General features: G+C 33.9%; 1 protein-coding gene across 5 annotated transcripts in view; it reads right to left on the bottom strand.

Moving 5' to 3' along the window:
* Positions 1-24,840, bottom strand: part of LOC113498917 (putative polypeptide N-acetylgalactosaminyltransferase 9) — a 93,028-nt gene extending 68,188 nt beyond the window's left edge. For 2 of the 5 annotated variants that reach the window (XM_026879172.1, XM_026879174.1), the window contains exon 1: positions 24,405-24,840. The gene's annotated coding sequence lies outside the window, so the exon portion shown is untranslated. The remainder of the gene's footprint in view (positions 1-24,404) is intronic. The other 3 variants (XM_026879177.1, XM_026879178.1, XM_026879175.1) reach the window with 3 other exon arrangements.
* Positions 24,841-27,917: the final 3,077 nt, after the last annotated feature.

Here is a 27,917-nt window from a genome sequence, read left to right as displayed (position 1 = left end):
CAGTGATTAAAGATATAATATTTTATTACAAAACGTCGAATCTCCCCATCAAAATAAACTGCTCATCGTACATAAAACCTCGAACCTTATACGTTTTCAATCAAGAATTATCTGAGACGGCAACTTGTTAAGATAATCGACGCGTCAGTAAAATTAACGACCTCCAAACTTAGTCCCTCGTAAATCTTTTAACGTGCGGGCGACGGATTTCATATCCGTGTATAACGACTCATAAATTGTTCCCCGATAAATCATTACAACTTATACCATATTAGCACCAAATTAACCTATTTTATTGAAATGTGTTATACTATTTCAAGGTCGTGTTTTTAATATCGAATATGCGTGGGTTGATTTAAATATTCAGACAAATGTGAGCTTTATTTGTTTTCACATAGAATTTATATTTATTTGTGATTGACGTGATTGTATCTTGTTTATTACGGGTAAACAATCTAGCGGAGAGGTCAACACTTACATCTCATGCATCACTTAACTCGATCCGATGATCGTGACTGCACATAAAGTGGTTAAAAAGAATTCCCACATTCCATTCTCTATTGTAAGACATAAGATGATTTGATACGTTAGAGATTTGGGTCGTCTAGCAAATCGAATAGGAATTTGAATAGTGCAAATTGTTAGTGGGAATCGGCACAATACTGTCAATTATTGGAATAATTTTCGTTGTCCCAATTAATCGAGAACCCGAAAAGCGTTTCACTGTTTCTGACGAGAATTTGATTATGACCTACAAATTAGAAGACGATTGTTTTGCACAACACTAATAGAATAAACATTTCAGATTATTGAGTAACAGACAGTCAACAAGAGTTCGATATAATATAAGCAGATGCTCGAACCGTTATTTTCGTATGATTTAATTAAATACTAAAGTTAATAACTGGATAAACTGATTGTGTAAATTTCATATACAAATATAAGGATTAATGTAAATTTTGATTAATTTCCAATAGAAAAGACTAATATTTACAATTTGTCAGTCGATACCAAATATTTGATTTAGATTGTTGTTTTCTGTGATGTTCATGTGATCTATTTATATCCTTGAGTGCCATTGTCTGCTGTTTCCGAAACTAAGTTGAGGTCAGGTTCCAGTTTTACCAGTTTCTGCAGTATATATCGGGTGTTACGTAAAGCGACTGCACAGCTGCTGACCTCTACAACAAATGTCATTTCACTGAGTTATTTTATCCTAGTTTGACTTAACGACTGTCAAACACAAAGTATGAAAGTTCTTCCAACTTTTAAAGTTTGGAGACGTCTCCCATCCACCGTTGATCCGCGGAACGCGTTGTTTAACCTTCATCATCTATTAACATAGACAGCTGACTCTTGTCAACGAACAAATAATTACTTATATTAAAAGTACATATTCCAACATTATGCTCTACCTATATTACCTAACCACATATAACACAACCTCTGCGGTCGTAATAATTCTTCGAATACTGAATTGAAAAGCTGTACAGCACAGGAGTACAAGTCGTTAAGTACTTTCTGGAAACTTTCCAAGTTTCGTAATTCTCAAGACTCTATGTCAAAGTTCGTATGCAAATTCTGAAATGTCTATGATGCCTTACCCGACTCCGTGGTACGTATTTTACGATTCGTTCTTCAATTTTCTCAATAAGTATTGGTGTAATGCTTACCTGCAAACAAAAAAAAGAAAAATGAATTTCACTTTTATTGCTCTCACTTTTCTAATAGTTATTATTTTTTCTTGTAAAAGTTGGAAGAGGTAAATTTCACTATCCTAAACATTTCTTGATATCAATATGGATCTGTAGAAAAAGCCAATTTCTGAATGGTATCACGATAACCATCATCATCATCATGTCAGCCTGAAATCATCCACTGCTGTAAATAGGCCCACCCTATTACCTTCCCTTTCTTTACCGTTCATACATCTTGATACCAGCTACTCACGGCTGAGATTCACCTTCGCTTCGAATACACTTTCTAGAAAAGCGCTTGTAATCAGAAAATGCTTGCAGAGCGAGATTTCAAACAAAAATAAAAACGCTTAGATTTGTTTAACAAACCGTTGCGGGGACTTGTTTATCTATCTATTCACGCCCACTAGTCGCGATAATGCGCCGCTCGAATTACAATCGAGCGCAACTTAATACTTGTTTAGTGTGGAAAAATCAGACCGTAAACTGTAGGGCTACTTCTAGGGAACCACTTGGGTCCATGTATCGGGTGAACCTGATTTTGAGTGCTAGTAAGAATCCTTTACTATCGATATGAGCTAATTTGGAGATAAAAGCTAAAAGCATCGTTTAGAAACGTAACAGAATCCAGCGAAACATGAAAACGTGGCCTACAAAGCCAACAACAAAAAAGGCATGAGTATGATAAGCAAATGTACTGCTAATTTTAAAATACATGCAACTTTTTACGACTTAATCATGAAGTCACGAATATCTGTTCAAATCAAACACATGTCTAATAAATTAAGCAGTATTAGATCAATATCGCAACCAACACCTTACGCGATCCCAGGAACAATAGTATAAATGATAATGCAATCAATTGGATTAGCCGTGCAATCGCGACAGTTCGGTTACGTACACCCAATCGGATCAGAGATCTTAACTATGAGTTATTGAAGCAAGACACTAGGCAGAGAGGAAGCGAGATAAAGCTCTACACTTTATATAGTGGCGTCTCACTTCTTCATAGGGAACACTCATGCTTGATGAGTTCATCGTACAGATACAGATTACGGAGTCCATCTGAGCTTGGCACACATCAATCACGAGAATCAATGCTATTCCTTATCTGATGTCTTACTCCCTATAGGATCGTAAAAGGAATAAACGGGATTATTCGGTAGTAACAAGTGACGTCATATGTTCAGTAAATAAATGGCTGTGTTCGAGTCGAGTGTTATTATTATAACAGCTGCATATATTGTAATTAAAAGATGAATAATTAAATATGAATATCATATTTTTGTGAACGAGTTGTTTGTGTAGGTGAAATGTCTTTTCGAAATTGATATTATTTAAGCACCTTTAATTAAACCTCTATTAAATTTATCGACCCATAATATAATGTAATTGGGAATATGGAGAAAGTTATGAAATTGAGCGATTGCAAATCCAAACGAAAGATACAATGTTATATGCTTAAAAAAATTGTTTATGTTGTTCTTTATTTGAATATTTTTCTTTTAGTTGCTAGAAAGGTATCTTTCGTAACATGATAAAAAACACTATCTTTAAAATAAAGGCCTTAGTACTTCCTCTTATGTAATCTACACCTCATACAGCACATATCACATGCACAATTACATTATGGACAAAGGGAATACGTCAAGTGTGATCGCAGACGAGGCGTGGTGACTAATAATACTCTATTCTCCAGCAAGCCTGCTAGATCCAATCAGAGGCACGTACATTGAATATAAAGCCTCCATTGTTAAACAGAGATGCGTTCCACTCTCGAATAGTGCAAATCTTCATAATTATAACGTGAGCAGCCTGCCTACGTATTGTGCGTCGCGTGTGAAACGCCTTAATTACATTGACAAGTACGAGGCAACTCGATCCAGTAACAGCCACTCCGATGAATATTAATACACCTCCGTGTTGAACAGCGTGTAACTGTGTGGGTAATGGTAAAATGTTATGAATGTATGCATAACCGTTTGACTGCCTCCGTAATATTCTGATGAAATCTATGTCCAATGTTCATGTTCAAATAGGACAACAATTAAATGGACAAAATGATAAAATTGTTTGAACAACAAATAGGCATTAAAAGCGTAACAGAATGTTGAATAAAGTATCAATATTGGCGTTATTGGTTCGATTCGAAACGGCTGTAACAAGGTGGGTCGCTGACAAAACAAATTTACATAAATCCGGCTGAATCCGTAAAAATGACACGCGACAGTCGAGCCGATAAGCCCGGGGTATCATTAGCTGGGGACTGACTCGAGCGATCACTCACTTGTGAGGCCTCCGATGCGAATGGGCTAGGGAAAAATCCCAAATATCAATCTTCTTTTCCTCATTCTTCCTTCGATCAATTCTAAATTGAAAATCCCGTGAGATGTGGAATCACTCAGAGCCCTTATCTTTGAGCTGCGAAAAAATCGAATCGAATACGATAACATAAAATTACTTCAGGCACTCAATTCAGGTACCTATATACACTTTTCATCTTGAAACTAACGGCTATTAATGTTTCCATTTCTTTAGTCAAAGAGTTTACCAGTCTCAATTACATTCTAAAAACAATTCTTAAATCTTAAAGAGAAATAAAAGTACCAATTTACAAGAACATTTCAAAATGATTTCCGATTTCATAAATTGAGATACAGTTCCCGTTTGTTAATTTAATTCGAATTCTGTCAGTGCACTCCGAGAAAGTTTCATAACGTTCGCCGGTTGAACTTTGAAACTACTCGACTTTTCTCCGTCTTCTTTTATTTCATGAGACACAATCAAACTGGGCTACAACCTAAAGGATTTTCTAGCAATCTCCAGCAGCGCTGCAACTCAAAAGGCCTTTGATATAATTTAAGATAAAAACTTCCTTTATGTACTACCGTTTTATATGTACGTATACTTGAAAATTGTCTGTACTTTGCAATATTGCTTTGTAGCTGAATGTGTTTTAAAATCTCAAATAAAATAAAAACACGGTTTTTTTTTTAACTCAGCGTCGTCATAATACATCGAATTTATATAATACAGATACTCTGTGTTTTTCCATAACACTGTCTTATGTACAATATAATATTTCTCCTGCGATATTATTATACTCAATTTTGACGGCATAACATTCGTTGGAAAAGAAATATATTTTTGCAACAAAAGTAAAACGCAAAATCTGTTTTGTAACTTCTAAGAGGGGAAAAATTGATTCAGCCGACAAAACGGATTTGATAATGACGCAAAAGAGCAATTCTACAAAATCATCTCTTGATACGTAGCAAAAAAATATATATTGATAGGCATTTTGGGACAGATTGCAAATTGAAAACTGGTAGTTACAAGACGTAAAAGCGATTGTAAGGATTTCTAAACTTCAATTTACAAGATTCTTTCACAAAAATAAATTCGAGTTACAAAATAGAATCTACCTTTAAAAAATAAATATTTCAACAGAATTCTGTATTTCAAGGCGTTTTTTTCGTTCTTTCATCGTGTACTTTTGAGGTTTCATGTCCTTTGCTTGTTGTAATGAATATGCCAGGTTGAGGCCGAAATTGACTTAACACCGAATGGATAATTTATTAATAGGATCAAATTTATTCTCGGGACAGACTTGTTAAAGAGAAACGAATTTACAAGGCCTACTCCTTTTACGTTTTTTTTTTATATTTACAAGATTGTTTCTTTGGTCGGTATATACAATATAACTTTTTTCCAATTTTGTCGTATAGTGGTTTGTTTAATTGTATTTAATTATTCGGTCTCAATGTTCTTATTGTCGATTTTAACAATTGTAAGATGTATGTGAGAATATCAGTTTTACAATAATTGAAATCTTATTTTGGTAAAAAATAATATGTCGAAAACGCGCGAGACATTTTAGGCGCAGACTTGGTGAGAGGTCAAAACCCATCTCGAATACCAAAGAACGTTACGCAATATATTTGATTTCACTTTCAGATTACACCAATTTCTCTAGAACCCATTAAACTAATAGACATATTCAACACAATTTCTGCATTGCCTCTTATCACGGTTAACGTGGCGTGAAAGGTGCATTCGCAAGAAATTAATGTACCGTCACACGCCGGCTCCTCATTAAGTAGTTTGATAATAATTCAGTTTGTCCAAAATACGATAAAACTTTCATTTTCCAAAATGGTGGGTGCTTTAACGTTTATTGTTTTTATTATGTGCCCATCACTGGAAGAGTGAAATTTATTTCGAAATATTCAAACAATGCTGTAATTGTTACGCTGTTGATGTCTTGTTAGAATTTTGAACGATAGATGTTTTACTGCCATGAAAAATTATCATATTATTTATTGAGGATAAAATGACTGAAAGAGACCTGTAGCGAATTTCCATAATAGGTGTTTGTGGATGCAGTGATTTGCTATTTGGATCCTAATGTATGCATTGACTCGAAGCTTAGAATTTAAGCAAAGGTAATTCAGAATGATCGATAAGCGAGTCTGATGAACACAATCAGAATACGCAACGACTCGCCATTGTATTGTCAAACGGAGCTAGCAAACACTAAGGATATAGGATAATAGCATCAAAGCCTACCTCTAATTCTTGGTAAAACCAAGGCTTAAATTTCAGCAAAGGATCATCCTAATCTTACAAAAGTGAGCGACTTATTCGAAGGTTTAAAATATGTATAACCACGTTTTACCTGTTTCTTTGTTATGTAAAACTTTTAGGCATAATTATGAAAATTTCATACGTCCCTTTGCATATGTATGTAGATACAGAATGAGTTGATCTTCGTATTGTTTAGGACAAAATATGTAACGAATGTTTTTAATTAAAAAAAAGTATTTTAGTCATTTTATTCTGCCGTTTGAGTTAAAAATGACACTGTAACGACAGATGAAAGACCCATGTCCAAATTGCTGCCTTGTAGGTAAAACCGTACCTACTGATTGTTTTGATAAAAATATAATGCATCTAAAACTAGAACTCAATTTATTTCTAAAAGTAGTCTCTATGCAAACAACATTTTTAACTTTACCAGCTATGTTCCAAATAAATACAAGCAATCCAAAAACAGAGGTATGAGAACGAAACGTTTTAGACTTAACAACAAACTCCAAAACAGGTATAAGCACATTGGAATAAGCTTAATCGGTTTATAAACAATTTGTGATAACCCACTCATCATTAAATTCAAATTAGCTAAAATAAACCTTAGTTCTCAGAGTTAAGATTGGAATTTGTGTGTAGGGTTTTGGGAGCAAAGAATCCATATAGGGAGCCTTACGGTACTCGATGGAGAATGGAGCGGCTCAACGTCGATCGGGTTAGGTCAAAGGTTGCTTATTCATACGTTGTTAGAAATATTTAAAACTAAAACCAATACGGATGACGAAATTTAACACATAAGAGCACCAAAGAAGAAACTGATGATATTATAAGCTTTAACGACATAAAATTAAAGTTAAATGACGTCGTGTTTTATTGTTTGCCAATCTCAAGTACGAATGTTGCGTGCTATCAACAAAAACGTTATTGCTATGTACATGTTGCAGTGTTCCAATGAGGTAATGAATCAAACAACAAGTTGTATGGTTACAATAGTGATGATTCGATACGTTGTTACCTCACAAGAACCGGTTTTGTTTAGTTCATTATACCCCAACCAGAGTCTTGATCAAGGCAAATGTTCCGAAATATTTTAGTAAGAAACCTCAATTTTACCATTGGACGCATTACTCTTGAACTTTGAAGTATTGCGTCTATTGGGAAACAGGGTAGAAAATCTTTATTATCATAACTCTAGTGAAATTGGTATCGGTGAATAAAGAACTAAACACAGCAAAATAAAGCTGTAACCATAAAAACCTTAACGAACTTACTTTAAAAAAATAAAAACAGTACATAAAGTCACATCCACTTATAGTGTCTGATGAAATATTAGTTCCACTTGATAGCAAGTAAGCCCATTATTATCGTCCCCAACAGACTAAATCCTGCAAATAAAGTCTCCTAGTTCCCAACCGAACGTAAAAGATCATCGATAGCCTCAACTACCGGTATCGTAGCTGGTTACACAGCCTGTCGCAACGCAGAACAATTTAATAATACGATAGAGGTCATCGCATTTATGGTACGCGATGATCGGGTAGCATCGGGCCATACCGGTGAAGCAAGCGACTGACCTTTAGTACCTCGCCTCTTCCACCTCCCTTCTATTCCACACCGCAGATCCCTTTACCAAGTCACATCACGGATAGGAGCTGTACCGTGTACACTAGCCTAACTAGATGTATTTATATTACGTGTTTAAACATACTTCAGTTATATTAGACGCCGCTTCAGTTGTTGGAGATCAATACGTACTGTCTTCTTTCTTTAAGAGTTAATAATGAATGAAAATGTTATAATCCTAATTGGTGAATATTATGTCATCGGTTGATCGACATTGGCATTGGATGATACCATTTTTTTTCGGCATTACGTAATGCTTTTGCCTTAGGTATTTCTTTAAATGTAAGCAATTGTTTATTTCGAACCTTATGACTAAAGCTTAGTAACAACAAATTTTAATAAAATGTAGGTTAAAGTTTAAATTGTTATCGGATTGTTTTGATGATCTTGTTGGTTAATATAATCGTTCGTTAATGAACCAACAACAGCCTTGACACTTTCAAATCTGACATTAAAAACTAATTTAGTAACTTCGTGATGAGAATTTAGGAGCCTTGATTCATCATCATCATCATCATCATCATCTCAGCCTATCGCCGTCCACTGCTGAACGTAGGCCTCCCCCAAATTAATATTATTGAGCCTTGATTAATATTTGGCATTTACATAATCACTTCGTGTCATCTGCATGTTAAGTACGACCCATATTTTATAGGTCTTGTTTGTTAAACCAACGATGAAGGAGTAACTACACAATAATAATATATTTCAAACACCTTTAAAATAGCTAGAAGCGCAGTAATCCAAGTTGCCAACTCGTCGGGGGAAATAAAACTAGGCATGAATAAAAAACACAACCGTTCTTAAAATAAACCAAGATAAAACGAGTTAAACGCAAATTATATGCAGCATCCAGCAAAAAGACGATACGTATTGAGTAAAGTATTTTTCGAGCCAATGAAATTGTAGTTATTTGAATCTCCGGACTGGTTTACTCAAGTGGTATTTTCATGGGAAGGTAATGCAAAGGCATAATCCCTATAAACGGTGTAGTGTATTACCGAGACCGGATGCGACGGTCATATTTCATTACGATGCACTTCGACTATAATATGGAGAGGTATCATGCTGCCAGGCTAAGAAACTAAATGAAATGTAAGCAGTTAGTCATATTCAATCAATGGACATTATCCAAATGACTTGATTTTAAGAAGATTGAAATAATTGGAAAATTGTAGGCAATTGTCTTTGTCAGGATGCAGACTATTAATTGCAGTCACCATGTTAGGAAACTAAAGACATAGAAATCCGCTGTTAAATGTCACAAGTATCAGTATTTGAATCTCTTCGCAACCTACAGATTCAAGATGGCCCGAATGAACGGAAATTTTGACATAATGTATAATTCTTTTAGAAGGCAACCATTAAACCACTCGAATATATTAATTTGGAATTCAATATTGGGATTAATATTTTAGAACTTTTATTTTGCCCGAATATTTAAAGTTAATATTCGGTTCTTTACCATTTATAGCTTACAAGAATAACTAAAAGTTAGGACTCTTAGCAAATACCACCATAAAACTCATAAAAAATACAAAAATAGGTAAAAGTTATAGGATACTTGTAGCCTCTCAAATCAGAAACTTGCGTAAGATACGTAATCACATAATAAGGTTCTAAAAGACATTAAAAACAGACCTTAATGCATTGCATATATATTATCTCCAATGATTCATGGAACACCAGATGACTGTACAAGTACATTCACATCCGGGTCACAGACTTAATAAGGATTTAAGACGACATTCCAGCACACAACAAAAGAATCCTTTAATCTAAAATCAATGTAAAGTTAGTATAAGATGATAGACTATCAGAAATTTTGCACGAACCATGACGTCTGACGCATCACGAAAAGTAGATAATGCCATTCCATATAAGTAAGGCGAAAGATGTTTTATAGGATAGAGATGAAAGTTTTGATAAAGTTATACATATAAGTATAGACCAATAACTTCCTAAATTCAGAATAACATTAGTAAATCTTTCTTATGCAGACAAAATCGTTTCGAGGAATAATGCTAATTGAATATTATAAATTAATAGAAGTCATACTAGGTCATTAATATTAACACGAGATGATAATAACGAACGAAAATATGATAATGTCACATTTGAGCGATTGAAAGCGAAGCCGAATTGTATTCTGTACTTGTTATAAAGAAGATAATAATTATGAATTAGAAATATCTCCAGCGAAGCTTATTAAACAACTTGACCTTTCTCACAAATCGAAATTCGCGACGATACAATCGTACAATCATAGAAAAGTCATTTGTCATATAAATTTCAATGAATTTTAATGACTCGACAAACGAATTGATATTTGAGTTTGAGTGACAGCTAATTTTACAACAATAGGATTGATGTTTCCTACGCTTTCTAACAGTAAGGTTACGATTAGAAACGATCCTTAAATTGCTTAAAGTACCTTCTATAGTTAAATGGGTAGCGATGGCGCTGGAGCCCTCATTTTTCTTTTTCTTTTTTCAAAAAAGACGACTCCCGCTTTAAGGAATTTCATCCTTGTGTCGTGGGGAGTTTCACAAAAAATCAAGCCACAAGCGCTAAGACACCCAGTTTCAAGACAAGTATTCGGGAATTACACAAATGTTTGTCCTACGCGGGGATCGAACTGCGACACGAGCTTCTGAGTCGCATCTGTCAAGACTTGAAGCTAACAACAGCTCTTGGGAAGGTGAGTGATCTAATATAACTGGTATTTAGGACTCTTTACGTTGACATTTTCCGTGCAGAGCGAAAACAGGGTTTAAACACTGTAATTAGTGTTGCTAAGTATCATATAAGCGTCTTAGTGGAAGCAGCAGGTTGTGAGATCGTTTGCGAAGCAGCGGCTGCAGTACCCTATAACTTAGGACTAAGAGGAGGAAAGTTGGACCACTGTGGGTATATCAAAAAGGTGTTATTTTGAACTTCAGTAAACAGACTTATTTCTTTTTTACATCTTTTACGCTATCAGCGGTCCAAAACATAAAAAAAATGATATACATTGTTAACATCAACAAACTATTTTTACATGTAGCTAATTTATAACCTCCTTTGTAGAACGGTGAGTAATTTTCAAAGTGTAGCTAGGAACACAAGTCGAAGGTACAAATCGTATTTTAGAATAACAATGCACTAAATTCGGCGGGCCTATTTCTGTAGCGTGTCTGCTAAGCCGCATAGATGGCGAGAATGGTGACTGAAACGTGCTAAAACACAATGCACGGAGATATTCTATTCATAGATCTCTATTTTTACGAGAGGCTAGCTCTGAAACACGGTCTGATCTGGTTATAAGTAAAATATCCGGTGGGGCGGGAGAAAACGAATATTGGATTTAAGATGTTCTTCTATTTTAACCTTCCTTCGTGGATAGGTAACATTACTATGAGTATTAACTTGTGTCAAAAAATGTTTAAGACTTCGTTCGCGTGGAAAAAAAATACATACTTCATTTTCCTACATCTCTTTATTACATCAGTTACATGTTGTAGACTCGTTACTCGATCGAATCGATCAATGTACGGAACGTTAAGTGATTCGATCACCATTTGTGATTATACAAATTTCGCTTGTTTAAGCGACAGTAATAAATAAATATATACGTAAGTTGGTGACATTTTAACATTTTATGACATGGGAAATAAGTAACAAAATATAATTGGTAATTTGATTAACATTAACATACACACGATAAATTAATTACACGCTGAATAAAAGTTACAACACAGTGAAAGTTACATTCTTTGATTTTCACGGAGATTGTTCGCGAATTTGCCATTTTTTTGATGCGCAACTCGCTTTAATTCATTAGTTTTTTTTACAAAGTGAGCTATCTGAAGCAGGATGTCGCGATATGCAGAGCGTGAGAACACGATTGTATCTTAATAAGTTTACCCACGATTCAGATTCATCCAAGAAGCGTCATTCAAGCACTCATTTCGTAATGACTCAAATAAAACTGTGATATAAATCGTGGTACATTTTTCGTATAGTTCTTGTGGTTATGGCAACTGTTGTGTGTTTCGTGCAATTATACTTGCACAGACACGAGCAAAAACATTGTAGTTTGAGGAAAACGTACGCTTAAGAGAGCAATTTGTACAAGCAAATAGTTAGCTGCTTTCTTAAGCATTGCTCGTGTAAATTACATCACTGGTAAATCTTTGACATGTCTTAAAAATAACTATGCATGTATTGTCAATTCATTCAAACGCTCTTTACATCTCAAGATAAAACTAAGAAATTAGATGACATCATTGAGAAAATTACTAGTTCCGAAATGCACTTCGAATACTTAGTCCTGAAAGACCTGATATCTTCTATAAAGAGCAATAACCTGATTATGACCCATCCCACGGATATTGTAAACGAATTCAATAACTTTTTTGTAGACGTGATTGAAAAAAATGTATATAATAATTCAACTAATAGAAATGTATATAATAACTTAACGTCACAGTCATTATATATGCAACCTATTATACCCAATGATCTAATTAAAATAATTAATAATCTCAAAAATACAAAGACTGTTGGCTATGATGGAGTGTGCACACAGGTCTTAAAATATGTCAAAGAAGTTATAGCACCACCATTATCACATATAATAAATCTATGCATTACAAACGGTGTTTTTCCTAACAGTCTCAAGAAGGTAATCATTAAGCCCCTATTTAAAAGAGATGATAAATTAGACGTTAAGAATTATAGACCAATTGCCAAAATTCCTATATTTTCAAAAATTCTTGAGAAAGTAATTTATAATTCCATATATAATTATTTTGAGAAAAATAAGTTGTTTTGCAATGAACAAAAAGGGTTTAGAAAAAATATTAATATTAATATGGCATTGTTTGACCTCCTTTCTAATATAATGACGTCTGTCGATGAAAAAGCTCCAGTATGCGCTATATATACTGATATGACGAAAGCGTTTGACTATGTAGATCATAAGACCTTAGCAAAAAAACTATATGGCTACGGAATTCGAGGAAATACTCTGAAACTTCTTGAGTCATATTTAGAAAATAGATCCCAGTGTACAGAAGTATCACAATTATGTCCAAAAAGCAACGTAGTAACCATTTATACATCTCAACCTCGAGCTGTAATAATATGGAGTACCCCAAGGCAGCGTTCTGGGGCCGTTACTCTTTTTAATATACATAAATGATCTCCCAAAAGTTATACCCCAAAATATGATTCTTTTCGCTGATGATAGTACAGCTGTTGTGAAATGTACTGATCCTATTAATTACGAGAATGATATTAATAACTGTCTCAATAAGATTATTCACTGGCTCAATAGCAATAACCTAATAATTAATCTAAATAAAACAAAAGTAATGCACTTCCATCAAAGGTGTGCAAAACCTGCTATTCAGGTTACATATAATAAGTGCAACATTGAAACTACCATAGCAAAATTTTTAGGCATTACGATGGACAGTAAACTCACATGGAAACCACATGCTGAAGAAATTTGTCTAAAACTAAATAAATCAGCTTATGCACTGTTTCAACTCTCAAAAAAGGTCAACACACAAACACTTTTAATAGCGTATCATGGGTTGGTTGCATCAGTCCTGAGGTTTGGTATAATATTTTGGGGGCAGTCTACTGAAAGAGAAACTATTTTTAAAGCGCAAAAACAGTGTATCCGGTCCATATGTGGGTTAAAAATTACCGATTCTTGTGAACCCTATTTCAAATCTCTGAAATTACTGACTGTTCCGGCTATGTATATTTACGAGACTGCTTTGTTTGTCAAAACTCATTTAGACCTATTCCAAAAACTATCAGATATAAAAAAGACTCCAATGCGTTCACAATACATTAATAAATTATGCGACATAAAATGTAGAACCGCCTTACTAAAAAAAAGCTTATTTGGCATGGCTCCAAAAATATATAATAAGGTACCTGACAATATAAAAATTATGCCTCTGTTAAAATTTAAGAAAACTCTGTACTTATTATTAATAGAAAAATGTTATTATACAGTAGAAGACTTTATGACTGATAATTTTAATGCCTAATTTAAGAAGTAGTTGTTTTATTTTTTAAGTGTTTTAAGTTGTTATATTTTATAGTTTGTTCTTTTCTTTTTATTTGTTTTAAAGAGATATAAAATTTAATATAGCTTTTTTAAATAATGTTATTTTAAAATAATAACACTGTTATATTTTTTAGTTTGTACAGATATGTTTAATTTTGATTTTTTTCTGATGGTCTCTGCACTTATTGTACCTAATTATAAACTTAGTTATTAAATAATATTTGTACGCCTTCACGGCAAGACATAGCGCACATAATACCTCCTAACACCTGTATGTAAATATCCTATGTTTTACAAATAAAATTATTCTGATTCTGATTCTGATTCTGATTAGTTCTGCTAAGAGTGCAAAACTTTTGCAGAGTACACTTTATGAAATCCAACTGGGTGCGAAAATAAAAGCTAGAATGTCTTGCAACACGATAACTGTAACAAATAGAGAAGATTGGAAGGAAAACAAAGTTTAAGCGCAACTTGCAGCGCGAAACTTTACGGACGATTTTAAAAAGAAAATAGAAAATCATTATTACTTACTAATCTAAAAACAAGTGCTAAACTTGTTTACTCACGGGTATTCATCGGCATTGCTCGTCTAATTTCAGACCGCAATCGTGTCCTTAACTATTGCAGCGGCTTCAGAAACTAGGCGGGCGATCCCAGTTTTTTATTGCCACGTTCATCTTCATTTATTAGTTAGAATGAACCGATTCAAAACTTGCTCCAAACATTAGGCACTTTCAAAATCACACTAAAGAGGTTGTTACAAACTTGGCACTAATCCATCACACTCAAACACGTACTACGAGTACAATATTATGTTATTACGGTAATATGTTATTACGAGTCATCGCTAGGACGTTTGTTTAGAAAGTTAAACACGCAAGTGCAAAAAGTATGTAAACGTTCATCCCATCTCGGTTCATATGCGTCGGCAACGGTTACACAAGTGGTTTAGTTGCATAAATCCTTTCTCTGCATTCACGAATCTAGACAATCAAATAAAAACATTTAGAGTTGATACTCTCAGATTGTACTTTAACAAGCGTAGAACAAAAGAGTACCTAAATACAGAGTACATTTATTAAAAAAGGAATTTTTATATTTTCAATACTATGTTTCGTTATAACACAACTATTCAAAACGAAACATGAAACAAATTTTGAAAGAGAAATAAAAACGAAATACTTTTATTTTTATTTTATAACGAAGAATCAAAACTGATAATTTATATTTATTTGCATATGTTCATAGTCTGCTTGCATTTTTTATGTTCCATGGAAACAAAAAACCATTATAGGATTTAAATATTTTATTAATATTCCGTCACAAAATATTTATAACGGTTGGAAATCCTTTAAAAAAATATGTAATAAATAAAAGGTTTTAAAATTGAATGTATTCCAACTAACACTTATAACTTATGTATTTATGTTATGTTAAAATTCATTTTCAAAGGGTGTTTCAAACAATACGTACTATTAAACGACCACTGCTTGGGTAGACCGATGCACGATGTGAATCCATTAATATTGCATTGACGACTTGAGTCTACTGTACTTTTAGCTCTTAGAAGCACGATGTAGATACTGTGGAAGGGAGAAAGCAAAATACAACGTTGTAGCGGTGTCTCAGTTCTACGAAGGTACGTAATTTACCTGAGTGATTATGATATACGTCTTTTACAGTTGAATTGTAATTCAAAAGCAAAACGAAACTGTGAATGACTCCAGAAATTGGGGCCTCCGTACAAATGGGCGAATTCTAGAAAAGCATCTCGTTGACACTTCTCGTGACCCAAAGGCTGGCTTTTACCTCGCTCAGAGGATTAGCATTGCCATTCAACGTGGCAATGCTGCCAGCCATTTGGGCACACTCCCAGCCGGCAGCGATGCCGATGAATTTTTTGATGCTTTGATTTAATAAATCAATTAAGCCATTAATTAATTAAACATTATCCTCAGCCACACTGTTTAAATATTTAAATGAATAGGTAAGCTGAGATTACCTTGTTTTACATTGAAAATGGAAAGAGTGCTTTTCATAACTCCGTGCCGTGCATTCCATTAATTAAATACTCTTGACACTGGGAATGCCAGCTCAGTGTTTATTTTTTATGTCGTTTTAATTAACATTTACATTATGTCAATATTATTACACGTTTTTAAAAAGGGAATGGGTAGTCTACGTTTTGAAATGCTGGGGAAAAAAATATGGAATCTGTCTTTTTTTTCGAAAATTTTGCCAACGAGTCTCGATCACATCAAGATACGAAAAAAAGAGAATAGCAAAAACGGAAAACGGTGTTCCAAATTCGAAATCTCAATACGGACTAATTGTTTCGCTTCTGCTAAAACTTCGATAGTGCTTTTAAGTTCCCAATTCTGAGCTAGAAGAAGTGTGAAAACATGCTGAGAATAGACTAAAAATGTAGGTAACAAAAAAAATGTAGTGTATTTTTTTAATATCCATAAATTTCTGCACACTTTCTGTCCAAATACAGATTAAAAAAGGCCACCTCTCTCTTCTTCTTTTCACCTTTTTCTGTACCTGACAATCAAACTTCGATATTCCAAGCCCTACTCTATATAAAACTTGTTCGTTGAACTTTAATTCTCCAGTTTCCTTGTTAGTGATAGACTACCGTGTCTCAACAAAGAGAATTCTAAACTAGTATCGCAAACATACGTGAGCTAGTTCAATCAAACTGAACGTCCGCGGTCGGTACGGCTGTAGGTACATGCGAACCTAATTGATACAATATTTATATGCGTTTGGCAAACACGGATGCGAGTCTAATTTCAACGGTTTCATAGGTTATCCAAAGTAACAGATGTAGGTCTATTTACGAATGGGGTTGATATAATATGGAAGTATTGTTTGTTTATTCTCAAATATAAGTTTATAGTGGATTACACCGCCGAATGTCTTTCATAAAAAACACTGAATAATCAATTCCTCTCTTTTATTTTCTTCGCATGATTGAAGTACTTAAAGATAGTAAAATACCCAAGTGTGCTGCTGGTTTTCTCACAATAATGTTCCTTACCGTTTATAGCAAGTGAAAATTACCAAGTCAGTAATACACACATGAAATAATTACTCAATATCAAAACACTTGTGCGTGTTGGGATTTGAACGTACGACCTTTAACTTGGCAGTCAACGATCTAAAAAAGCACTAGAAAATCAATACTATTAAAAATATTAATGAATTAGTACTGATCATCACGCATGGTCAATAAATTACCAGTAATATAAACACCGGAACAGTTTCCTACTTAACTTTCAAGTAGATTATTGCAGTACCTATTATTAATACTATTTTAGTATAATTTTTTTAATTGTAATTTGTGGTAATTAACAAGACAGCTAATAATAAAGTACACGTTCTTTCATATACAAAACAAAAAATGTATTTGTCATAATATTGCCACGCGCTCTGTAACCCCTGTTGTTTTCTAATTAATTATCTTCTTCTGATCATACTGAAAACGTCTGACTGTCTGTATGAATGACAAAATGTACCCAATTAAAACACACACAGAGACAAACGGCACTTCAAAACAAACTCGAGCTTAATGCCTCAGATTGAAAGTTAATTAGATTTCCAATTTCAGCCATTGGGCGGAGCAATTTGAGGCAAAATTAATATAGACCGAACAAGGAGAAACAATATCAAATTCAAATGTTTCTATTTTTGATACAAATTTAATTGCGCCATTAATTTGGAAAATTTGTATCGAGAATTGTTTTTATTCTAGCGTAAATATTTAACTTCTACATCGAGTAAATCTTAGGACTTGGAAGATAAACGCAATTTAATTTAACAAAAATACACTTTCTGAAAAACATTATCAAACTAAGTACCCTATAAAAGAAAGAACAATTTAACTAATATTGAAATACCAATCTAGTATCTACTTATATTGCATGCACCGTAGATTTTTTTTCAGCCCTTACTGTCCCACTGCAGGGCAAAGGCCTCCCTTAGATTCTTTCACTCTGTCCGGTCTATTGCTTTTTCCATACATTGTTTGTGGTATGCATCAAGTTCGTCGCGCCATCTCATTCGAGGCCGTAGATTTGTTTAAAGAAATTACCTAGCCAATAGCCCATTAGAGAAATAAATGCGAATCAAATCTTTCAACCAACCTGCATGCTTGCACGTGTGAAGCGAGAAACCAGCTTCAGTATTCAAATAATCAAGTTTCTCCAATATCAAACAATTCTCACAAATTTATTCGACCAATAATCATAGAGAATCGTGACTACAAGTGAAAGTGATGTTAGGAGTCATTGAAAAACAACAGATCGTAACCTTGCAGATCAATTAGGCAAATCATTATGCATGACTTAGCTTATTGGTTTTTAAAGTGTTCTTGTATGACGTCATGGCTATATCTAATGTTGATAGTAAGAGATTGTGCTGCGAAACCGATTGCATAGAGGGGGATGTTTTTTTCTCGAAGACTCAAATTATTATGAAGTTTTGTTTCACCAGAATTTAGTAAAAGCAGCGTATGATGTCGAAAATATATTTTTAAGTACTAAAATCATTTTTTTTGTATACAAATTAAGCAATTTACGAGTATCCGTGATCGTATGAATATTAACGGGAATTTATTAAAAAAGAAAGCAGTTTGACAGGTATACAAGGAAAACTCTCAACGAAATCGATCGATGATGTTAGCGTAAAACGTTTAGCAAATGCAGAAATTATGTATTCTATTAACTATTAAGATTATTCATCGAGGTAGATAAAAAAGGTGTGATTCATTTGATAGGATGGCTATCGTTATAGGACATAATTACTTACCAAGTTAACGGTAACAGGATCCATTAATTACGATGAGAATCTAGACCGCACTCTCATTTTAAGACAAGTTTTTACTGTAAAAGCTAGAGTTAAATAATTGTAGCTCCATCCAGTACAACTAGACCAAACTCAAATTTAAAAACGTAACCACAAAAAAACATACGTCAATAAATTAAAACTTAAAACACCATCAATTTCAATATTCAATTATCAAATGTAAGTTAAGAATAGAACACAATACGTACCTACAATCAATCAAACTTTTAACAAAATGTAAAAGCTAATGGCATAAAAAATGACCTAAAAATCAACAACGCGCACGCAAGGTGTCATTAATCGAAGATGACAGGTGATAACAGTGTAGAGCACCATCGGCTTAATAAAAGTATGGTCTCACTAAACGAACCGACAACTTTTACTTCAGCAAACATTCAACTCATAATTGCTTTGTCGATTAACAATTCCATTGACGACGGTTATAGAATCAAATCGATTCAGAATCACGTAATATTTACTTATATAAATTTAAACTGAACTATTAATATTATTATTAATAGTTCAGTTTAATGCCGTGTAAATAAAAAATAATTTAACCTTTCTTGTTTGTATAGCAATAACGTTTAGGTTATAAATGGTACTTTTGATTAATGTGTAATGAGCAGCTAATTTACATACACGATACGGTTACGTATTAACATAAACATTATAATGTTATGCATAATATAATATGGTTTCACACGCTGTAAGCATGAAATTAAAATCAAAGATGGATACATAATATTTTCAATTATAAATATTTCAAATAAATAATAAACCTGTTCAAAAATTAATTGCTCCGTCCGTGATGTGTTTAGATTTAGTCGTAACAAATCCGTGTACACAGAATTGATTTTAAAAGTCAAACTAATTGCTGACATTACATATAGTATAGTGTTTTATATCTGACGACACCACTTGTAAAATAGGCTTGCTTTTACAATTAATATAACAAGAAAAAATAACGTTTAAGAAAGCCCTGACGGAAAAAACTTTCACACCCCATAACTATTAGAAGGCTCGACCGATTTGTATCAAACATATCTAAGAACAATCGCACATAATTCACCTTTAATACAAGACAAACTAAATTGAAATCGCGCAATCCGTTTGCCACAGAAAGACATGTCAAACTCACCTCACGTCACGTCAAACAACCCTCTTTTTACGTCAGTCTCTTTCAACTTCAATTTTCGTTCAACGTTTATTTGCTCGCGTACCGAAACTTCCCCTTAAACAGTGGTTCAAAAGGTAGCCAGTACACAATGACGGTACACCGAACAAGGGAAGTATCAAGTGGCGCTCGACTACCGTGACCATCGCCCACGATCCGTGTACTTGAATAAGATATTAATGTATTGGATATTGTGATTACTTTACTGACTTAGCATTTTATGTGAGACGATTCATACTGTCTTGTATTCAGTCTTACTGAATGTCAGTTAGAATTGTTTAGTATTTATCTATTTGCGGTTTACTACGTAATTGTTTAGGTTCGTTAATGTTCAAATGGCGCTGTAGTTTATATGTGTTTCTTGTGAATAGTATAGCAGAAGACCCTGCTCTATGTAGGGGGACGCTTGTGTGACGGTATTTCTAGGTAGTATTTCACATTTTATAACTTTGTAGAAAGAAACTAGTGTTTCGATAATATTGCGAAGAAACATGGAAAGTGTGGATTAAAACATCCACTTAATATACACCTAAATCAACTAACATCAAAATATATGAATGAACTACGAAGTCTAAAACGACCTTATCCAACAAAATTATACTAATAGCACGACCCGCATAACTTGGCCACTTTTTATGAAGGTTAAGAATTTCCATAGAAACTTTATTACATATCCATAAAATAAAAAAGTATTAGGTAACTATAAAACATAACTCTTTTAGGTCATGTTAATCTTTAATAAAAAAGCTTCGGTTCAAGAGTTTTGCCGTCTTGAGCATCATAAAAAGACAAGATCTTGTTACAGGGTGAGTCGCAGTTTATATGTAATAAAGCCTATTTCTTTTACAAGTATATCTTTGAACGTTTTATTTTATGGCTGTCGCATTGGTGGCTTTAGAATCAGTCTATCGTTGTAAGCCTTTGATACTGTAATGTTAAAGGCAAGCAAACGAAGTTCTGTCTAAGTTTGTGCTTGTATTATTTATTAAGAATCTACTTCACAAAAAAATAATTACATTTGAAAATCATGTCGTGCCCTAATTTTATTGACCTGCCTAAGTTTTAACTGCTTATTTTTGAATCTCTACCTGTATCCTGTTTTAATATATTGCATCAAAACTGTAATAAGCAAGATTTTCTTCAACAAAACGACCGCGAGTCTCGTAAAAAGTCCTTGATTTAAAAATAATCTCGTAAATGACCGACTGGGAAACGCTTTCTTCTAATCTCCAGAAGGCACATTAATGGCCCATCACCGTTTTAACGAATAAATACAACATGAGAAAAACTTGTCTTAATGGTTTGCGCTATAACTGATACATAGTTAATAACGACAGTGTGATAAGGCAAGATTAGTCACAGCACACTGCAGTTATTTAATCACTCTCGACAGTTATTGTTGAAATCAATGGCACTTGTCCTCGCTCAATCAGGGTACGATCCGCGATCAAAATCCGTGATCGTCAATTTGTTTCGTATACTGTCAATCTAGATCATGGTTTTGATCGCGCAACTCCATCGAGTTGTATGCGTCACCAATCACACAAGAATAATTTGTTTTTCTGTAACATACGAAATACTGCTGCTGTGGTAAGAACATTTAAACAACGTTTACTTCACATGAAAGCATACTATTTCATATACTCATCTTTATGCATGCACACTTTTGTAACACTTGTTGCAGTGGTCTTTAAAATGTCAAATATTACCCTTACTTCTATTTGTTTAAAGTATTTGCTGCATCAAAAGTAGCCGCTAATGAGCTTTGTCTTTTGAGGTTAACCATGAAACACTTAAGTAAAATCTTAATACTAAAGTATTATGAAATTTAACACAACATTGCAGCGGCGCGGGCGTCTTGAACAAACTTTGTTGATACTACAAACTTGCCAACTCGTAAGGAAAAACGATCGTGTTATATGAAACTTATACGCGTAAAATTACGACACCGATAGTTCGGCGAAGACGTTCACCGAAACTGTACAGTAAATTGTCAAAATAAGCTAAGAAGGTTGGCTGAAGCATCAATATCTTGTATAATAACTTTGGGAATTGGATATTGCCTATCATAATCATGGTTTTATGCGTAAACTTCAGTTTAAAAACTAACCTTTCCGGCACGCCTTACAAACTTTATAACACCTTGAAAGCATTATTGAAAGCCTCGCCTAACATTCTAAGTATATTACCTATCTGTTGAACTAATGTGGATACATTGGCCGCGAAGGAGTGTGAAGTAATCACTGTTAATGTCTACTGTCACTCTTTTACGTGTTATTACCATGATGATATCACTACGACCCATTACATACAATGCAACTTTCGATGCCTTTTGTTTTGCTGGGGGAATCCTCAAAATAAATTCCTCGAAATCAATTCCTTAACGAAATGCTTCATTTAACAGCAAACGTGTATAATGTTTACAATGCATGATACATGCGGATGCGAATACATCATTGATTGCAATTATAAATTGAATATGCTCTGTCGATATCGCAATCAGGAATGGTGGCACAGATATTGAAATAATTAATAACGTTTAATGTCGCCACAGTAACAATTTTCGTAGTAATGGCTTTGACATCGCAGCCAAATCGGCATGTGATTCGATAATGAGCGATGATATAAACCATAATAAGTTAATACCCAAATAATAAATATCTTTTACATGAACGTAATAATATATTCCCATGAGCTTGTTTGAAAACTTGTAATTTATCTATACTAATATTATAATGCACTTTTCTGCTTCACCCTATGGTTGACTGGTAAAGAATTCCCTTTCGTACATCGTTCATGTATCATCATTGCCCTAGCCTTCTCCAGCTATGTTGGGGTCAGTTTCTAGTCTAAACGGATGCAGCGTAGTAACCATTGTATTTTACAAGGACCGTTTATTTATAAAAACTATTGATAAAAAAGTGAACTTTTTGAGTTTCTAACGTAGTTCTGATAATCTTAAAAAAAGTGGTACTACTAGGAAGCCATTTGTGAGTGTAATACGGTATCTTTATATTAAACCGAAAACCGTCTTACAAAGAAAACATGGGTCACCAGTAGTCATAGTAACCAAATAAAATAATTAACTACTGTCTGTCTGAAAACTTTGTACATACTAACGATCGATGTCTAATGAAAGTGGAACATTCGACAATTGTTATAAATTAAATTAAAACGTGTCAAGTATTCATTAGTGCGAATTGAATGTATTTTTAGAGACACACTTCTTGAATAATTATTATTAATTAGAATCTAATTAATGAAGGCTGAGGTCCTACACTACAAACCACTTGACAAACACTCAATTTATCTTCTTGGAGTACTGACTTGTAGGTGAGGACTTGATAGATTTTTCGTTCTTTTCAGAGAAAGACTTTAATAAGGACAAAATCCCTCAATTCTAGGTCTTGTTCTATAAGTCTGATTGCGTTTATCGGACTAAAAATCTTTGAGAACATGTATTCTGTTAAAAATTCGAGGTGTGAGAGGAAAAATAAAAAAATATATCATGAAATTAAAATAATATTTCATTTGAAACGCCTGTTTTGTTCTATTACCGGTGTACGTTATTTTCGTGGAATTTATAACGATCAGCGCCTGCCTAGTGCCTACGGGTTTACACTCGATATTAATTTATTAATTTGTTTGGCAACTGAACAACGGACGCTTTATTTATGGCGACAAATAAATTTTCGGTTATTATAACGTTATAGGCCCTTTTCTAGTTCCTATATTCTACACAGTATAATGTTTTCGAAGAGTAATTACTCGTAGATTTAGTATAAACCAATATTATCAGAGTAACATTAACAAAAAAAAGTACTAGAATGGAAGAGAAGAGAAGTAATAATTGGATAAGTTTAGAAAAGGATAATGAATGTATCAAAGTACCGTGATGTCACGGTGATCTAAAAGTTCTAGAAAGGATTAACATGTACTAAGACCTCACGTCTTGGATTGACTGCACGGATAGCTGAGTGGTATAGGTCACCACGCCAATGACCACTGCGGGACGTATCACAGCTTCGAGTTCTACGTAAAACAAGGTTTTGTGTGATCCACAAATACTATTCTGAGTTTTTTCGAGGACGTGTTTTAAAATATCTTTTGTTTTTCTACTGCAGGATTGTTTTATACACAAAATGCAACCTATATGAGAACAGGTATTTACCAAGCTGATTGACGAATACAAGTTTAGTACTATCTACATACAAAAATTCAAACTAACCAATGGCAAGTATAGACTAAACAAGTATTAAAATTAAATGACAAACCAAATTTATCATTATGTTAGTTATACGAAAATTATTAGTACGCAGTGGAACACACAGAACACGTTCACCCTTCCTTTTAGCGTAAATAATAAAGTTAGAAGTTCTAAATGAAGGTGCCACCTTACCTCGGCGGGGTGCGTAACGTGTGTAATTAGGTAGAGAGCCAACCTGAAACAAAGACACATCGTGAATACACTTCCAAGTAAAACTCAGGAGCCTTAAGGCCGGTTTACACTAGCTCAGTGTTTAGGGGAGTGCTTTAGTACAGAAAGCAAGGCGAGTTTGGTAAAAGTGTGAGTAAACGTTGATGCTTGGTCCGGTAGAGGGTCATTTCTGTGCTAGTGCTGCTGAAAACAGCATGTTCCGATAACATATGTATAAATGTTTTGAAAGGCACGTGAGATCTTACTAAAGCGGGTAGCGTTTACACTTTTCTTTTAAAACGATAAGATAATGTAAACAGGCCTTTACGACAAAACCTTAGGAATAAAGACAAGGAAAGTTATCTTGAGTCTGGATATAAAATGTTTTCTTATTTGATGATTGTGAGGTAGTAAAAATAATTTCATAAGTTCTGCTACTTGTATCAAGAGAAATTGCTTGACAATAATATATCTTGTGGACCGCGCTTTACATGGATAGGATAATAAATAAAATGTCATATAGCAGATACGGATTTTCTTAATTTTTTACGTCATGACTCTTTAAGATAATTTTGAACTGTAAATCATCAATATTTTATTTAAAATTATTATTCCCGAGCAGTAAATCTGAAGCTCTGTTAATTTTACACTAGCATCAATGCAAATAACTTTGAATTTTAATCTAAATTAGCAACATAGAAATCCAATCTCATTAGCCACTGCACCAATCTAATTAGTCAACAATACAATTACATACAGCACGACACTTCAATACCCAGTAAGTAATTAACAAATCAATAGGTAAGGTGTTGCTATTCTCGCAAAAACAATTTTCCGCACGACATTCTATGAAAACCACGATAAATTGAAATCTACAGTCCGTACTGTTGTACAGCAATGCTCGTTTCCGGGGCAGTACGATAAAATCTATAAAGGGTTGGTTCACGCACCATACATTCGTCGTGTTGAAATTATTCATGGTCTGCAATCACTCAAAACATGTAAACAATTTCGTTACTGTAGGTAATAATCGTCCATCAACGGCCTAGACTTAACTTCTTAGGCAGTTAGTCTAGCTTCTTTTTTGTTTCAGACGTCGAGGTCATTGTACCGTCATGCCGTGATCGAACAAGTTTATAGAAATATTTATCGATTTGAATATCAATATTGTAAGTCAAAAGTTATGGCTACGAACTTTAGCCGCTGTTTAACCATCAGTAATTTCCGTCAAATTTAGAACAATGGGATTGAAAGGTATTGATTTGTCTTCGGTCTTGAGCTTTGTAGGACTGTATAAATTACTCATTTCGATTCAGTCGTAACTTATTTAGTCACACTTGATTATACTTAAATGTTTACTGGTAATCGACTTAATACTTTTGACCGTGAAACATGCAGTAAAATAAAGAACCTACTGATTCGCGTATCTAAGACCAGTCATACCTGACAGATAGCATCGCAATTCTATGATACCCGACAATTTACCATCAACGCTTGCCTTCACGAATTTCCCCTCTATGTACGGCAATAATCGCTTGGATACAAAAAACGGAGTTGAATTGCTTTGTGTACGAAGGGCCTATATTACCAATAGCGGCTGCAATTTCTATCTCCGGCGAACGCAAGCTATGACAAAACTTTTACATAACTGTTGCATATTTACGAAGTGTGTCATCAGTCACGAGTTATGCAATTTACGTCATAAAATATTGACAACACACTGACATTCAAATGTCTTGAAGTATTCTGTTGTAAATGTTGTAACAAACAATTTAATTCTAAGTCCCTCTGACATTATTTTAGGTGAGGTCGACGGATAAACAAAAAGTTTCATATTGAATTGGGCCAAGTTCTCTTTAGCTGTTCGGGTGAAAAATTAGGTCAATATCAGACAGGTATTTTAACCGGGCTTTTTGTTATAAACCATATATATTATAAACGGTATAATACTCTTTTTTTCTTGAACGAGTGTTACTGCTTCAAATTTGTATTTGAAACCTTATTTGACAATTAAAAGGTGGAATTCTGTCAACAATATATTTTTCTTATCGTACAGAAAAAATACTTTATGAAATTGGCCGTAAATGAGTTCAAAAGCTACCGCTACTTACCTACTGTCAAACTATCCTATCGAATAATCAAATTTATCGAAATATAATAATGTTTGGGAACATTTCGATATAAATCACTATTATTGTTTCATCACAAAATACTTTGATTTATCATCAACAATGATACCTGGTTTGAATACAAAATGAGAGTGACAATGTACTAAATTATGGACGTTAAATGTACAGTTTATGTTCATTACTAAGTCATTTTGATCAATTTATAATAACACAAGCGAGCAATCAACAGTTGTACAACCCTCAGTTGTACCACAACTAAACTAGGCCATGTTTTAGATATAATTGTGGTGAACAGTTTTGTACCGACATTTTATATGTATATGATTGACGTTTTCGAAGTAAGTATTCGTAGTAACTTCAGAATGGCAAATATTTTTTTACATTTGTTTATTATATTGAAATACTGAAAAATTCTCATAAATTCTTACTAATATTATAAATGTGAAAGTGTGGATGTTTGTTACTCAATCACGCAAAACCGGCTGAACAGATTTAGATGAAATTCGGCACGTACATAGCCATTGACATAGAAAAGAACATAGGCTACCTTTTTATCCCGATTTTTGAAATAGTTCCCGAAGGAAAATTGAAAAGGTGTGTAAAAGCTATAAGATCACTAAGGGTATGTATTCCTATGAAAACGGGGACTACCGAACGGTGTAAACTGAAGTCCACGCAGACGGAGTTGCGGGCAACAGCTAGTATAATTATTATATACAAAAACTTCATCTACGCACAAATACTGCGTTTAGTGTCGCTCAAGTGAAACCGAATGTCCCTTGACCTCACGTCTTAAGTTAATTATAGAACTCGTACTTAACGACTTTCTATAAAGCCGACCTTCGATTTTGTTATTTATTAAGACAGTAAAGTATAGTTCACACGTTAGGCTGTGTCACTCGTTTCGAGACAAACCCCTTTAGGTGTCAAAGGTCATAGTGAAAGTGACGATGCTTTCGCTAAGCGGTCTGCCGCGTTGTGTCCCTGGCTTAATGTCATGGAAAGTACTAGCGATGACTAAAGTGTTTTTGTGCCATGTTGTTCAAAAGGTATTGCGAAAATTATGATACTCTAACAATTTTTTATAAAGCTTCTATAAGAAATTGACATCGTTATTTTAAAAATGATAATTTCAATTATATTACTGTCCCGACATCAAGAGATGATAAAAATAAAAAGTAGTGTATATAATTAGTGTATGTTTTTGTATCGAAATGAAAAAGCGTTATTAGTGGTCGTGTGCACGTGTAAGAGTCGGTAAATACAAACAAAAGAATCAACTAATCCCACTATGGTGCTCTTTGTACACCGTTTTATACAGTTGTATGAACACTCATGAATAATTTCCGAGAAGCTTTTGGTTTTC

The sequence above is a fragment of the Trichoplusia ni genome, chromosome 11 (genome assembly GCF_003590095.1).
Source record: "Trichoplusia ni isolate ovarian cell line Hi5 chromosome 11, tn1, whole genome shotgun sequence".
NCBI lineage: Eukaryota > Metazoa > Arthropoda > Insecta > Lepidoptera > Noctuidae > Trichoplusia > Trichoplusia ni.
This window is presented reverse-complemented; position numbering and strand designations above follow the sequence as displayed.